The sequence below is a fragment of the Pinus tabuliformis genome, chromosome 7 (genome assembly GCF_031772625.1).
Source record: "Pinus tabuliformis cultivar Carrire ecotype Pingquan chromosome 7, CPIR1, whole genome shotgun sequence".
Classification (NCBI taxonomy): Eukaryota; Viridiplantae; Streptophyta; class Pinopsida; order Pinales; family Pinaceae; genus Pinus; species Pinus tabuliformis.
The window spans coordinates 925,979,590-925,994,281 of record NC_142293.1 but is presented as its reverse complement, the minus strand read 5'-3'; positions in this window follow the sequence as shown (position 1 = coordinate 925,994,281).

Here is a 14,692-nt window from a genome sequence, read left to right as displayed (position 1 = left end):
AGAGAATAATTTTAAGAGGAGAGGGGATGAGAACAAGTACCCGCCGATTAGGGTGTTGGATCGATGGTTACCACCTCATCCTGAGCCTCTTGATGGTGTTCCTACTTCGGTAAGGCTTGTATCCATGACCTTACATTCTGATCCTCTTGTATCTCCATCAACACCTTCTCACCATATTGCTGATTCCCTATATCCTCTGTCTGTGCATTGTCCTCCTCCTTAACCTGTGGCCGACCATCTATCCCTGGGTCGCCTCTTTTCATTCTTCTCATTATGAACCCTAGAGGACAATTGCATGCTAGATATCCATGTTTATGGCATCTGTGGCATCTAAAGAGTAACTTCTCATAGTCAATGATCTAAGCGTAAGAATAACCTTGAAGCTGAAGGTGGATTTTTTCTGCCAAACCCTCCCTTGGATCCAATCTTACCAAAATGCATGCCATACTCCTATTTTTTATCTCCACAATTGACATGTCCGCCTCCAAGAAGATACCCAATTTATTGCCTATGGCTTTGAATACGTCCTCTGTTTAGAGATGCAGGGGCAAAGCCGGAAACTGAACCCATACATGTATCTCTTCTATATTTTCTGTCTGAGCATAAAACAGGGGTGTCCACTTCTTGAATAAAATTTGAACTATCCTACAGCACCAATTGCATTCCAGTACCCATTCCAAGGTCTCAGCCTAATTGAATTTTACCATGAACCAACCCCTAGCCAAAATAGTCACTTCTACCTGATTATTTGGTGCTTCACCCCATGCCTTGGCTATCCATTATGTTATATACTTTTTTGAGTAGTGTTTCCATGTTTCTCTTCCAACCAGTATTAGTTCTGAGGCTCCCATGGCCTTATCTATTTGGATATCGACCCCGAGAACCAAATTTGGGCATACTGTTTTTTTCCTTATAACTTTCCCCTCTTTCTCTTTGAATCTATAATTCGGTCATTCTTAGTTGTTCCTAAAAATGACTGCCCCTCTGGCACATGGTTCTCTTCCTCAAAGAGTAGCCCTAACCACTCCCCCACCAACCGATTCCGAGTAAGAAAAACCCTAGGTTCTATATGCTACCCCACCACCTCCGGGACAATGTTCTGAAACCATTCCCCCGCATCCTGGGAGCCAAAACATTGAAACCCTTCATTTTCAAGCACCAGAAAACCTAAAGAGGGGCCACAAAATTGTTCCTTTCCACTATTTATGGATAGGTTTATTCCAATTCCTTGTTTCGGTGCCTGAATCTCTTGAAAAAACCCCTCTCCTGTCGCCACTTTCGCACTGAGGTTCAAACAAAGATTGGGAGTCTCAATAGATTTCTAGCTTAGAGGTACTTTACATGCATGAGTTATGTTCAGCCTTTTACCTGTGCCCAGTTCATTTGGAAACAAATCCATAACTAAGTAGGATTTTAACCCGTCGTTTCCCTGCAAGCCATTGCTTATGACAATGTATTCAAAATCTCCCGAAAAAAGACCCAACACTAGAAACAAAGAGAGACTTTTTGAGCTTACTAATGTCTCCACTAACTCTCTTCTAGCTTGATCTACCCATGTTTCCGCTATCTTCTAACCCTCCAGTAGACTGATGCAAGAGCCCCAACCACCCACCTTTGAAACACAGGGTTATCTTACATCCAGAAACCCTAAATGGCCCTCCGAGTTCCAATGTAGCATTGTGAATCCCATTTTTCCAGCTGGGGATCTAGCTAGAAGAATCACCTTGGCTAGGTTTTGCTGAGTAGGATCTAGGCCCCAAACCGATAGGATGACTTCCGACAGAGTCTCCAGGTCGACAAAATCCTGTGGCTTGACCATATCCGCTGCTTGTAGGATAAAAAGATAACTATAACCACCCCTACTGTTGAAATCATGGAGAGGGCGTGTGCAACTAAGGGTAACCACAAGGATGAAAAATGTAAAACACAGTAACACCTTCCTTTGAAACCGCTTCGCTATCCTTTTTCGTTTTCAACTGACGTCATTCCCTAGGTGATGTGTATTGCTGCCATGTACGAGCCATGTGTTGGCTAGTCCCTGCCACCATTCGCCATTCATACATTGTTGCTTGCTACCCATCCTCCTTCCCAATGAAACCCTCCACGAAAAACCTAATCTCCATTCTCCATATCTCTTCACACACACCGAAATCCAGAACTATGTTATAGGATTACCAAATATTGAAAGAGTATCACCCTTTTTAAATATACTCAAAGTAACATTTTTTTTGTTTTTCTTAGTTCAATGTTCTAAAATTATGGTTTTTTTGTGTTTTTTTTTCTAAAATAGTACAAATATGTTTTTTTTTGTATTTTTTCTCTAAAAAGCCTAAAAATATGTTTTTCTTTGTGTGTCTTCCCCTTGAAATATTATAAATTTTTGTTGGTTTTATAGAAAGTAGCCAAACAAAGTTGATCTCTTTTTTTTTTCACAAAAATATAAAAAACAAATATATTTCACTGAATTTACATAATTTTCTTTCTAAATGATAAAATGATTTGGAAATTTTTTTTAAGGGATGTTTTGGAGAGAAATTTTTGGGCAAAAATTTTGAAGGAACACTTTGGAGGGAAATATTCATTCTTAGAGTTATAATATTTTCATATAGAGAGAGAGAGAATTAGTACCATTCTACATTTTCTATGAAAGGTCATGGATTTTTATTTTTTATTTAATTATTTATTTTTTTAGTCTTTATAAGTTCGACTGGTGAGACATGTTCAGGGGGCGGGGGATTGAACTTCCAATCAGTTGGATACAGAAAGGCTTGCCAACATGTTTTTTTCAATTATGCTACCACCCATAGACTATGAAAGGTCATGGATTAATATGATATTGAAGTTCCTATTTCTAAAACATCAACATCTTTTCCTGCACCAGTTCTCTTTGTAAAAATGAATAGAATAGGAATGCCACTACTATGAATAGAGAGTCATATTTTTCACCTATTGAGGAGTTTTATGGAAGTGCAAGTAATGATATTGATCATGTTAATCAAGAAAGTTCTAATCCCTAGGACTTTGAAGGCACCACTGACTAAGGGGAGGATGGAGAATTTCCTCCAAGATAGGATCTTAAAGGCATAGATGAGGATGGTGGTTTTCTTCTGAGCAAGGATTTCAAAGGCATTGATGAGGACGATGAAGAATTTTCTCCTAGTGAATATTTCCAAGGTACTTATGAGGGTGATGGATTTACTCCAAGAAAGTATTTCAAAGGAACTAATGAGGATGATGGATTTCCTTCAAGTGAGGATCTTAAAGGCACTAATAAGGATGATGGATTTCCTCCGAGCATGAATTTCGAAGGCACAAATCAAGATAATGAAGAATTTCCTTTGAGGGAGGATTTAAAAGACACATATGAAGATGGTGGATTTTATTTGAGCGATAAATGAGGATGATGGATTTACTTCAAGAATGGATTTCACAGAACATATGAGGATGATGGATTTCCTACGAGAAAGGATTTCAAAGAAACATATGAGGATGATGAAGGCTTTTCTCATACTAATGATTTCAAGGCAATGATTAGGATGGTGGATTTCCTCCAAGTGATGATTTCAAATGCACTGATGAGGATGGTGAGGAATTTCTTCTGAGTGAGGATTTCAATGGTACTGATGAGGATGTTGAATTTTCTTCGAGCAAGGATTTCAAAGGCACTGACGAGGATGATGGATTTCCTATGCGTGAGGATTTCAAAGGCACCCGAGAGGATGATGTATTTCCTCCAAGCAAGGATTTCAAAGGCACTAATGAGGAGGATGGATTTTCTCCATGACAAAATTTTAAAGGCACTAATGAGAATGGTGAAGAGTTTCCTTCGAGTGAGGATTTTAAAATAACTAATGAGGATGATGGATTTCCTCCAAGCAAAGATTTAAATGGAATTTTTGAGGATGATGGATTTCCTCCAAGTGAGGATCTCAAAGGCATTGATGAGGATGTTGAAGCATTTTCTTCGAGTGAGGATTTTAAAGCCACTGATGAGGATGATATACTTCCTTTGAGAAAGGATTTCAAGGAAACTAATGAGGATGATGAATTTCCTCTAAATAAGGATTTCAAAGGCACAAATGAGGATGGTGAATAATTTCCTCCAAGTGAGGATTTCAGAGGAGTTGATGAGGATAGTGAATGCTTTCCTCCTAAAGAGGATTTCAAAGGCACCAATAAGGATGGTGAAGAATTTTATTTGAGTGAGGACTTCAGAGGCATCGATGAAAATGATGAAGAATTTCCTATGAGTGAGGATTTCATAAGCATTGATGAGGATAGGAAAACTTTATTAACATTGTTGAGTATGATCATAGTGAGGATAATATTCCTCCTAATGATATGAAAAAAACTTGTACAAAGGATGACAAAATGATGAAGACATCACAAACAAATATTGTATATGTGAATGAATTAGACCTTTTTTAACAAATCCAAATTATTCCAGTTATACAAGGTCCAGGAAATAATTTATCACAAGAATAAATTCCATCACTATTTTGATTTCAAGTGAATGTTGTCCAAATGATTGCTTGATACATATAGACTTCAACTACGCCTTGGTGAAAAGGAAGACATAATTGTCAATGAATAAAGGTGCACAAAATTCATATTTAGTGGGGTACACGAAACTACAAAGATAGGTTAAGATTAGTACATTGAGAATTTTTTACTTTGTAGAAAGGCCTTCAAAAAATTTCATTCAATTGGTGATTTTAATCTATCAAGTATCCAAACAATATTGGAAAAAGATCCTACATTTTATTCAAAAGTACATAATAGATGATGACCCTCATTATTAAAACAAGATTGTTGCAAGTCCCAAGGGGTCTTGAATTTAATTTTCAACCTGAAGTTCATACAAACTTAAGAGGAGTCAACACTATATGTGCAACATGCAAAGTTTTCTTCTTTTGTTGATTTGATGCAGTTGGAAGAAATTGAATGGAAACTAGGTTGCACAAAGACCATTATGATATATATGATATAAGAAATACTAAAAAATTGCAAGAAGGGAAGAGAAGCAAGTAAATCTATTATATTTTTAGGAAAAGAAGGAAAACGAATTCAAGCAAGTTGGACCATAATCAAATCTACTCTCTTTGTGCACTGGAAACAAACTTGCTACTGAAAGAAAGCTTTGAAACATTAAACCCTAATTTGCAGAAAAGAAAGCAGTTTTACTACAAAAATAAGGTCGAAGATTCTATGGGGTCTCTGAGCTTTCAAATTCTATCCTCAAGGTTCGATGTACGTTATAACATGTCATGCTTTAGATACAAAGCTTGAAGATTTTTTGATGCAAATTGTGGGATGTTATAGGAGTCCCAATCTTGCTACAAGAGACAATCTAATAAGTAGAAAAGTTCGTTCTAGATGTGGTTTATAGAATGGATAAGGTGAAGTAGGGCTAAAGCAATGTCAAGAAGTATTTTCCAAGTCCTTATGCCTCTGATGATTGGTTTATTCAGGAAAAGAGTGATTTTGGGGTTTCTTGCACCTCCGCAAACAAGAATTTATGCACTAACAAATTGTAGAAATGTATGAAAACAAGCGAAGAAACAATAATCTAAGCAAGCTACATGCATATAAAAGGGTGCTATCTACATCAAATAACTATTGTTAAATCTAAAGAAAAATGCATAAATAGACTGAAAAACAAACTAACTTATTGACATGCAAGAAACATTATTTATAAGTGATATCACAAGAATGATTGGTTGAAATAATGCATGGAAACGAATGTTACTACAGAACATAAATTGTTGCTAGATTTACTAAAACAAGATGCATAAACACGCTTGAAAACAAGCTAATTCACTAACCCTGCAAAGACAATGTTCAGAAATACAATCACATAATTAACTAACTGAGTTGATGCATGGAAAGTAAAGGTACAAATAGGGGGATTGAGCACCTGGGTTGGGTCCTTACCCAAGGAGACTCAAGTCCTTGAGGAAAGATCATTATAGGAACCAAAAATGTTTCTCATTAATCAGAAAATGTGCTCATACATAAAGTATTACAAGATTGAAATTTTAGGTAAACACCCTCACCTGACTACTACTAATTAATCTCCAAAAATTCAATCTGATGGGCTACTTGAGCCCCCCATTTATACATAAAATAGTTGAGGGTAAACCTCCTTGAAGAGGGGGCCGCTTTGCCCCCAAAATCCATAAAAAGTAGGATCTATCTCCCTATGACCTCGTAGCTACAACGAGGACTAATGAATGTTATAAGACAATTGAGCTTTGGTCATCCTATTGGAGGGGCAGGTCCCATATTTTTCTCTTGACTGGATTCCTTGTGATTTGTACCAAATATCCTCAATATCCTGCACAATAAACACATTAGGCACATGAAGTATGATTATCACATCTAACCTTCATAATAAATTATTAAATATGATAACTACATTATTAAGTGCATAAGGAGATGTTAAATGTTCCTAGGAAAGGTTAAAGGGCCTTCAATTGTACCTAATTGGGAGGCCCATCAATAGATGAGACGTTGGGCCAATAACGAACACTACATTGTCATGGATCCAAGCCTTATTTTCGAAACATCGAGAGTGTATGCCAAAAAGAGACACAATATATATTCCAAATATCTTATGAAGGTGAGAAATATACAACTTATATATCGGAATATGTAGATAGTGTTGAAGGAAATGATAATTTTATTACATATGCATAGTTTACAAGGATATGGAAGAAAAAAATCAACAATGTTCACATTCCTAAGAAGTCAAGGATAGGGGTTTGTAGTACTTGTGCTTCTCTTAAATAAAAAATGGATAAATGTCAAGGGGAAAAAAGAGGTATGCATTTACAACATCACTTGTTATAATTGAATAATTATCAACTATGAAAATGTATTATCAATATATTGTGTTTTATGTTATGTGTATTTTCCATTGTCAAATCATTTCAAGGGCATAAGAATCAACAATCAAGTGAAAGTAAAAGGTTATACACGAATCAAAAGAAGTGTTATAATACTCCAAATAAATATTTAGGTTTGATACTTGATGGTATGGACTAGGAGAAAAACATTCCACCAAATTTTGTCCACACACCAACAAATTTTGAGGAGGATAATTTTATTTAGTTTCACTTGGTTAGTTGTATGGTCCTTAATGGGAAAATGTGTCAAAAGGGTTTACTTCACAAATCAAAATATTCATAATGATGCAAATGTCATCATAACCATAATTCATCATGCACTTTCTCATTGGTCTCACAATTTTCCTCAAGTTTTGTATCTACAATTAGACAACACTAGTCATGAAAACAAAAATCAGATTGTTGGATATCTAAGCATGCTTATTCAATTGGGAATATTTCAAAAGGTAAATGTTGGTTTCCTTCTCATTGTGCACATTCATGACCATATTGATCAATGTTTGGTTGTTTTTCAATAATATTGAGGAGGAAGAATGTTGGGATCTTGCCATCATGAATTGAATGTATTAAGAAATCATTCAATACCGAGCCTATTTCTCACATATCGTAAGAAACTATTGACACATGAATAATTATTTTGGGAGCATATGGTGCAAAAAGATGCATCAAAAAACTTAATGACATTCAACATCAATTCCATATAAAAAAATTGATGGGAAAACACTTATATGTGGCAAGAAACATTCATCAATTGCATAATGGGGGTCTTCATCAAGTTTAGCAATTTTGAAGTTCATTATAGGTCATCCAATATTTGCATAAAATTTATTGTTATTACAATTAGTTGCTGAAATCCACAATGCAATAAGGCATAAAACAGATGTAGATTATTATAAATACTTGGAAGGAATTAAAATTATATTAAATATACATCTGAGAACTTTGATGCTATTGACTCATTTTAGTGGGAGTATGTATTCAATGATCAAAGTGGCATCATTTCAAGATCAAGAAATCAAGATACACTTTTGAAGACTACATTTATTGGCAACAAAATATTCCAAATGATTATGAGGAAAGAAATATTGTCGAATAACAACAATCTCAAGATAATACTGAGTCTTCATAGGTAGAGGAAAGATAAATGAATATTGGTTCTAGAAGATCACTTTCTCAACATGAAGCCATGGAAGAACTTTATAGGGGTCTTGTTTAGGATATTAAGGAGGGTTGCATGATTGTACTGTTATCAAATGAAGATACACATGATTATCCATTTTTGGTTGCCAAGATTATGAAGATCATTAAAAATATGAATATGTTACAATAATTGAAGTACATTGACATTCAACACATACACACCCATTCAATGGTATGTACAAGCTAGATATCATTGTTGACAAACAAATCAACAACAAGAGGAAAGTAAAGGGTTCAAATATACATCATCACTATAACGACCCCTTAAAAATTAGAATATGTTGACATACTTGTGAAGATCATTGTCAAGCAGGAAGGACAAAGAGCTTCATGGGTGGGGGTGGAAAGTATAAAAAAATCCAAGGGAGTTGCAGGGAAGTGGTGGAAGTAGATATATGCAAAAGGGGGCCCTCCTTGGGATGAGAAATGCAAATTTTCCTCCCCACAAGATACACCAAATCTCCTTCACTATCCAAAGGGTTGAAACCAATTTATTAAACTAGGAAACTAGAACCACAACACTACAACTACAAAACCACCTAGAAGAGGCATAAGTTAGAAGTAATACATATGACCTTAAAGGAGATGAGTTCCAAAAGATGCTAGGGGAATCATGGGACTAATCATCTCACCAACGAGCACACTAACCAATTGCATTCACCCTCTTGGATGATTGAGGATTGTAGAGTGTCCAACCAAACATATAGAATGAGTAATGGAAGGCTAGACCAGGAGGGCTTAGACATTTCAAAATTGAAGAACAACAAGTGTAGGCGTAGGGGAGGAAAAATCCCACAAACAACCCGATGATATAGATGAAGCCCTAGATAATTGTAAATTTCCTCCAACAACATTAAGAAGACAAGGTGATTGCAAATGTTACTGGTTTAATGCTTTGCGTAGTCATAACTCATGAACACCTACGTGCATGGAATTGAATAGCCATGACATCCCCCTATTTAATGCCTGGGATGACAGTGAGGTCGCTAGTCTTCTCCTCTACCTCCTAGACACACTTTCCAATACCCGCATTAGTGTAGGAAAGTAAATATATAACAAATATTACATGGATCAACTTAAAATATGGTAAATGTATGGTAAAAAAAATTTATGAAAAATAATTTAATTACTTAATGAACATTAAATATTTAAAATAAAGGTTTTATTTGATTTTTGAAGGAAAAATTAAGTGGGGAATTTGAATGAAAAGCAAGGGAAAAGTTTTGAAGAGAAATTTAAGTAAATTTTTTTGGAGGAAATTTCAGAGTGAAAATTTTGGGGAAGACTTTTGGAAGGTAACTTTTAGGGGGAAATGTTGTAGGGAAACTTTGGAGGGAAATTTTTATTCTTTGAGTTATAAGATTTTCATTGGGAGAGAGAGCAAGTGTATCATTCTACATTTTCTATGAAAGGCCATGGATTCATATATTAGCAAAGCTTTTTATTTCTGCAACATGAACATCTTGTTTGTGCACTAGTTCTATTCGTATTGACGAATATAATATGAATGCATCTATTATGAATAGAAAGTCATATTTTTCACCTATTGGGGAGTTTGGTGAAATTGAAAGTAATTTTATTGAACATGTTAATCAAGAAAGTCCTAATCCTAATGACTTTGAAGGCACTAATAATAAAGGGAAGGATGAAGGATTTCATCCAAGCGAGAATTTTAAAAGAATAGATGAGGATGGTGGATTTCTTTCAAACAAGTATTTCAAAGGCAATAATGAGGATAATGAAGAATTTATTTCGAGCAAGGATTTCAAAGGCATTAATGAGGATGATGGATTTCATCCAATCAAATATTTTAAAGCCACTGATGAGGATGATGGATTTCCTTTGCGTAACGATTTCAAAGGAACTAATGAGGATGATGGATTTCCTCCAAATGAGGATTTCAAAGGCACATTTGAGGATGGTGAATAATTTCCTCCAAGTGATGATTTTAGATGTACAAATGAAAATGATGGATTTACTCTGAGTAAAAATTTCAAAAGCATAGAAGAGGATGATGGATTTCCTCCAAGTGAAGATTTTAAAGGCACAAATGAGTATAATGGAATTCCTTTGAGCAATGATTTCAAAGGATAGATGAGCATGGTGGATTTACTTTGAGTGAGGATTTCAAAGGCACATATGAGGATGGTTAAGGATTTACTTCTAGATAATTTCAAAGGAATCAATGAGGATGATGGATTTCCTCGAAGTGATGATTTAAAAGGAATTTATGAGGATGGTGAAAACTTCCTTCAAGTGAGGGTTTTAAAAATATTAATGAGGATGATGGATTTCCTTTGAGAAAGGATTTCTAAGGAATTTATGAGGATGGTGGATTTCCTCTGAGCAAGCATTTTAAAGGCACCAATGAGGATTATGGATTTCCTCCGAGTACGGAATTCAAAGGCATCGATGAGGATGATGGATTTCCTTCAAGCAAGGATTTCAAATGCACTAATGGGAATGATGGATTTCCTCTAAGTGGGGATTTCAAAGGAATTGATAAGGATGATGAATTTCCTCTGAGTGAGGATTTCAAATGCATTGATGAGGATGGTGAAGAATTTCAACATCTCAAAGGCACTGACAAAGATGATGGATTTCCTCCAGGAAAGGATTTCAAAGGAATTGATGAGTGTGATGGATTTCTTTCGAGTGAGGATTTCAAAGTCACTGAAGAGGATGGTGAATAATTTCATCCAAGTGAGGATTTTAGAGGAACTTATGAGGATGGTGAGAATTTATTCCAAGTGACGATTTCAGAGGCATCGCCGAGGATGGTGAATAATTTTATTTGGGAAAGCATTTTAGAGGCATCGATGAGGATGGTGAAGAATTTCCTCTGAGTGGCGATTTCATAGACATCAATGAGGACGATGAATAATTTCTTGACAATGCTGAGTATGATCATAGTGAGGATAACATTCATCGTAATGATGAGGAAAATTCTTGTAGAGAGGATGATGAAATGATGAAAACATTGCAAACAAATATTGTATCTATGATCAGGGCTAGACATTTTTATATCAGTCCAAATCATTCAAGTTATACAAGGTCTAGGAAATAATTTCTCATGAGAACAAGTTCCATTAATAATTTGATTTCAAGTGAATGTGGTCAAAATGATTGCTTTAAATGTATAGACTTCAAGTATGCCTTGGAGAAAAGGAAGACATATTTGTTGATGAATAAAAACATGAAAAATTCATATTTAGTGGGGTGCATGATACCTACAAAGAATTTTTATTGTGTAGAAAGGTTTTCAAAAAATTGCATTCAATTGGTAATATTCATTTATAGGGAATCCAAACAAGATTGGAAAAAGATCCTAGATTTTATTCAAAAGTACATCATAGATGAGAGATTGGGCCATTAATAAATACTACAATGTCATGGATGCAAGACTTGTTTCTGAAACATGGAGAGTGTATGTTAGTTAGAGAAACAATACACATTTTAGATAATTTATCGAGACAAGAAATCTACAACTTGTATAGAGGCTATGTTGAAGGTGCTAAAGGAAATGATTAATTTTATTACATATGCATATTTTGTAAGGATATGGAAGAAACAATCCAACAATGTCAGTATTTCTAAGAAGTCAAGGAAGGGGGTTTGTAGTACTTGTGCTTATCTTAAATAAAAAAGGATAAATTGTAGAAAATTTGCTAGTAGATTAACCCGATAATGCAATATAAATCAAAGCAGAATACTATAACCTACTTCTACTATCAATTTGCGGAAGCTTAAAGATCGAGTTGAAAAATATAACCAGAAGAAGAAGAATCAATGCAAAATACACATGAGAATACTTTGGGGAAATCCTCATCTAAAAACCCCACTATTTGTATTATCATACAAGGTGGGAATACATAGGAATTATACAAAGCCTTAGCTCTCACAGCTATCCAGCTCTCAGTACAATCCTCACAGATGCTCACAGGAAATTTTGGCTTCTCTCAGGCCTTCCTCTCTGCCCTCCAAGCTCCTATTTCCTTGCACTGTTCCTAGTGGATGATTTTCCTTTTACCAAGTGGATGATCAAGCCTCCAAAACTGCGCAATCTTCAAGGATTATTCCTTAACTGCATGCATGAGTTTTCTTATAAAGAAAACACATGCAACTGATAGTACATTGTCCTTGACTTTAATATCCACTGGGTATTTCTCAGAATAGACATGCATGAGTTTCTGATGAGGGAATCTTCAGTTAACTGGAGTATCGCTAGTTGGTGCATGCATGCATCAACCGACTGTTAACTCTCTATTAGTTCCTCAAACAGTTTGGAACTAATTTAACTGGACTTAACTCAGTAAACTGAGTTAACTAATTACAACTCAAATATAACTCAATCTTATCTCCTTAATTTAAGGGATAACTCTTGCATGACTTCAGAAAGACTTCTAACTTGAATTTATCCAACTAATTAATTTGAAACAAATTAATTAATTATTTCCAAGTAGCTGTTAAGACTAAATTCGATTTTAATTCTCAATCTAATTCAAGGACAAATTAAATTGGAATATTCTTGTTGCCATATTTCAACATAAATGTCAGGAGGATGAAAGAGGTATAAATTTACAACATTACTTGTGAAATTTTAATAGTTATCAACTATGGAATGTATTATCAATAGGTTGTTTTTATGTTATGTGCATATTCCAATGTCAAGGCACTTCAAAAACATCACAATCAACAATCAAGTGAAAGGAAAAAATTGTACAAGGATTCAAAGAAGTATTATGATGTTCCAAATAAATATTTAGGTTTCATAATTGAAAGTATAGACCAGAAGAAAAAACTTCTACCACATTTTGTTCACACCAAAAAAATTATAAGAGGGTAATTTTATTCAGTTTTACTTGGTTGGTTTTATGATATTTAATTGGAAAATGTCTCCAAGGGTTTCCTTCATAGCTCCAAATATTCATAATGACGAAAATATGACGATAATCATAATTTATCATTGCTCGCTCATTGTCATGGTAATCTTCCTCAAGCTTTGTATCTACAATTAGACAACACTAGTTGTGAAAATAAAAAACAAATTGTATTTGGATAACTAAACATACTTGTTGAATTGAGAATATTTTAAAAGGAAAAGGCTGGCTTCCTTCTTGTTGGGCACGTCGATGACCATATTAATCAAAATTTTAGTTGTTTTTTAGTAATATTGAGGAAAAATGTTGGGAGCCTACCATCATTAATTTAATACATTAAAACATCATACTTTCCAAAGCCTACTTTTTATATATTGGCATGGGGAGGAAAAAGGCATTGAATAAATTAAAGACATTAGCTTCCAACATCAATTCTGTATCAAATCAATTGATGGGAAAACACTTATATGGGGCAACAAGTATTCAACTGCTGCGAAATGGGGGCTTTAATCAGGTTTAGCATTTTTGAAGTTCATTTGAGATCATCCAATATTTCCATCAAATTTCTTGTTATTATAATTAGTTGTTGAAATCCATAATGCATGAAGGCACAAGAGATGCATATATGATTCTAAATGCTTGTAAAAAAAATAAAAAAATCTATTAAAGATACATATGGGTATTTTGATGTTGTGGATTCATTTAGGTGAGTATTTTTCAATGATAAAAGAGACATAATTTCAAGATCAAGAAATGGAGATACACCAAGTTTGAAGACTCCATTTATTTGGCCACAAAATATGCCAAATGAATATGAGGAAAGAAATATTGTTGAATGACAACAATCTCAAGGTATTATTGAGTATTTATATTTAGAGGAAAGAGAAATGTATATTGGTTCTAGTAGATCACATGCACAACATGAAGCCATGGAAGAACTTTACATGGGTTCTATATAGGATATTAAGGAGAGCTGTATGATTTCAGTGTTAGTGGATGGAGATCCACATGGTTATGCATTGTGGGTTGCCAAGATTATAATGGTCATTAAATAAAATGAAGATGTGATAGAAGTTGAAGTACAATGATATACAATAGATACACACCCATTCAAAAATGTAGACAAGCCTGATGGTAGTCAATAAAGAAATAAACATAAGGAGAAAAAGAAGGTTACAAATATGAATCATCATTGCATAGACCTCTTAAAATTAGAGGATGTTGACATATTTTTTTATGAATTCAATTTAACAAAGAGAGGAACTCTTTGCTCCAGGACCACATAGATTATCAAGAGGTTGCTACCACAAGAAATAGTGGCAAGAGGGGAGTCCGTTGAACCCAATTGTATATCTAGAAGGATTTTGACATCTACAATGTTGGGCATACATGTAGACTTAGACGGGGCACTGATTGATCATAGAGAAGAATATGGGTTATGGACATTTTCATCCAGTCATTCATCTAAAGACGATGTAGATTCTGATGTGTGTCATAATCTATAAGTGAATATGAATAATTGTATAAACATTATGTAATTTTATCAATATTATGTTTGCATGATAACTTGAAATACATCTTTTAACTTGCATATTATCTTATATGAGGTTATGAGATTTATATGTTTCTTGGACTATTGTTTTAACTATGAAGATTTGTTTTGTTTTGTTTTGAATATCCAAAATGAACCAATAACGTTGAGAA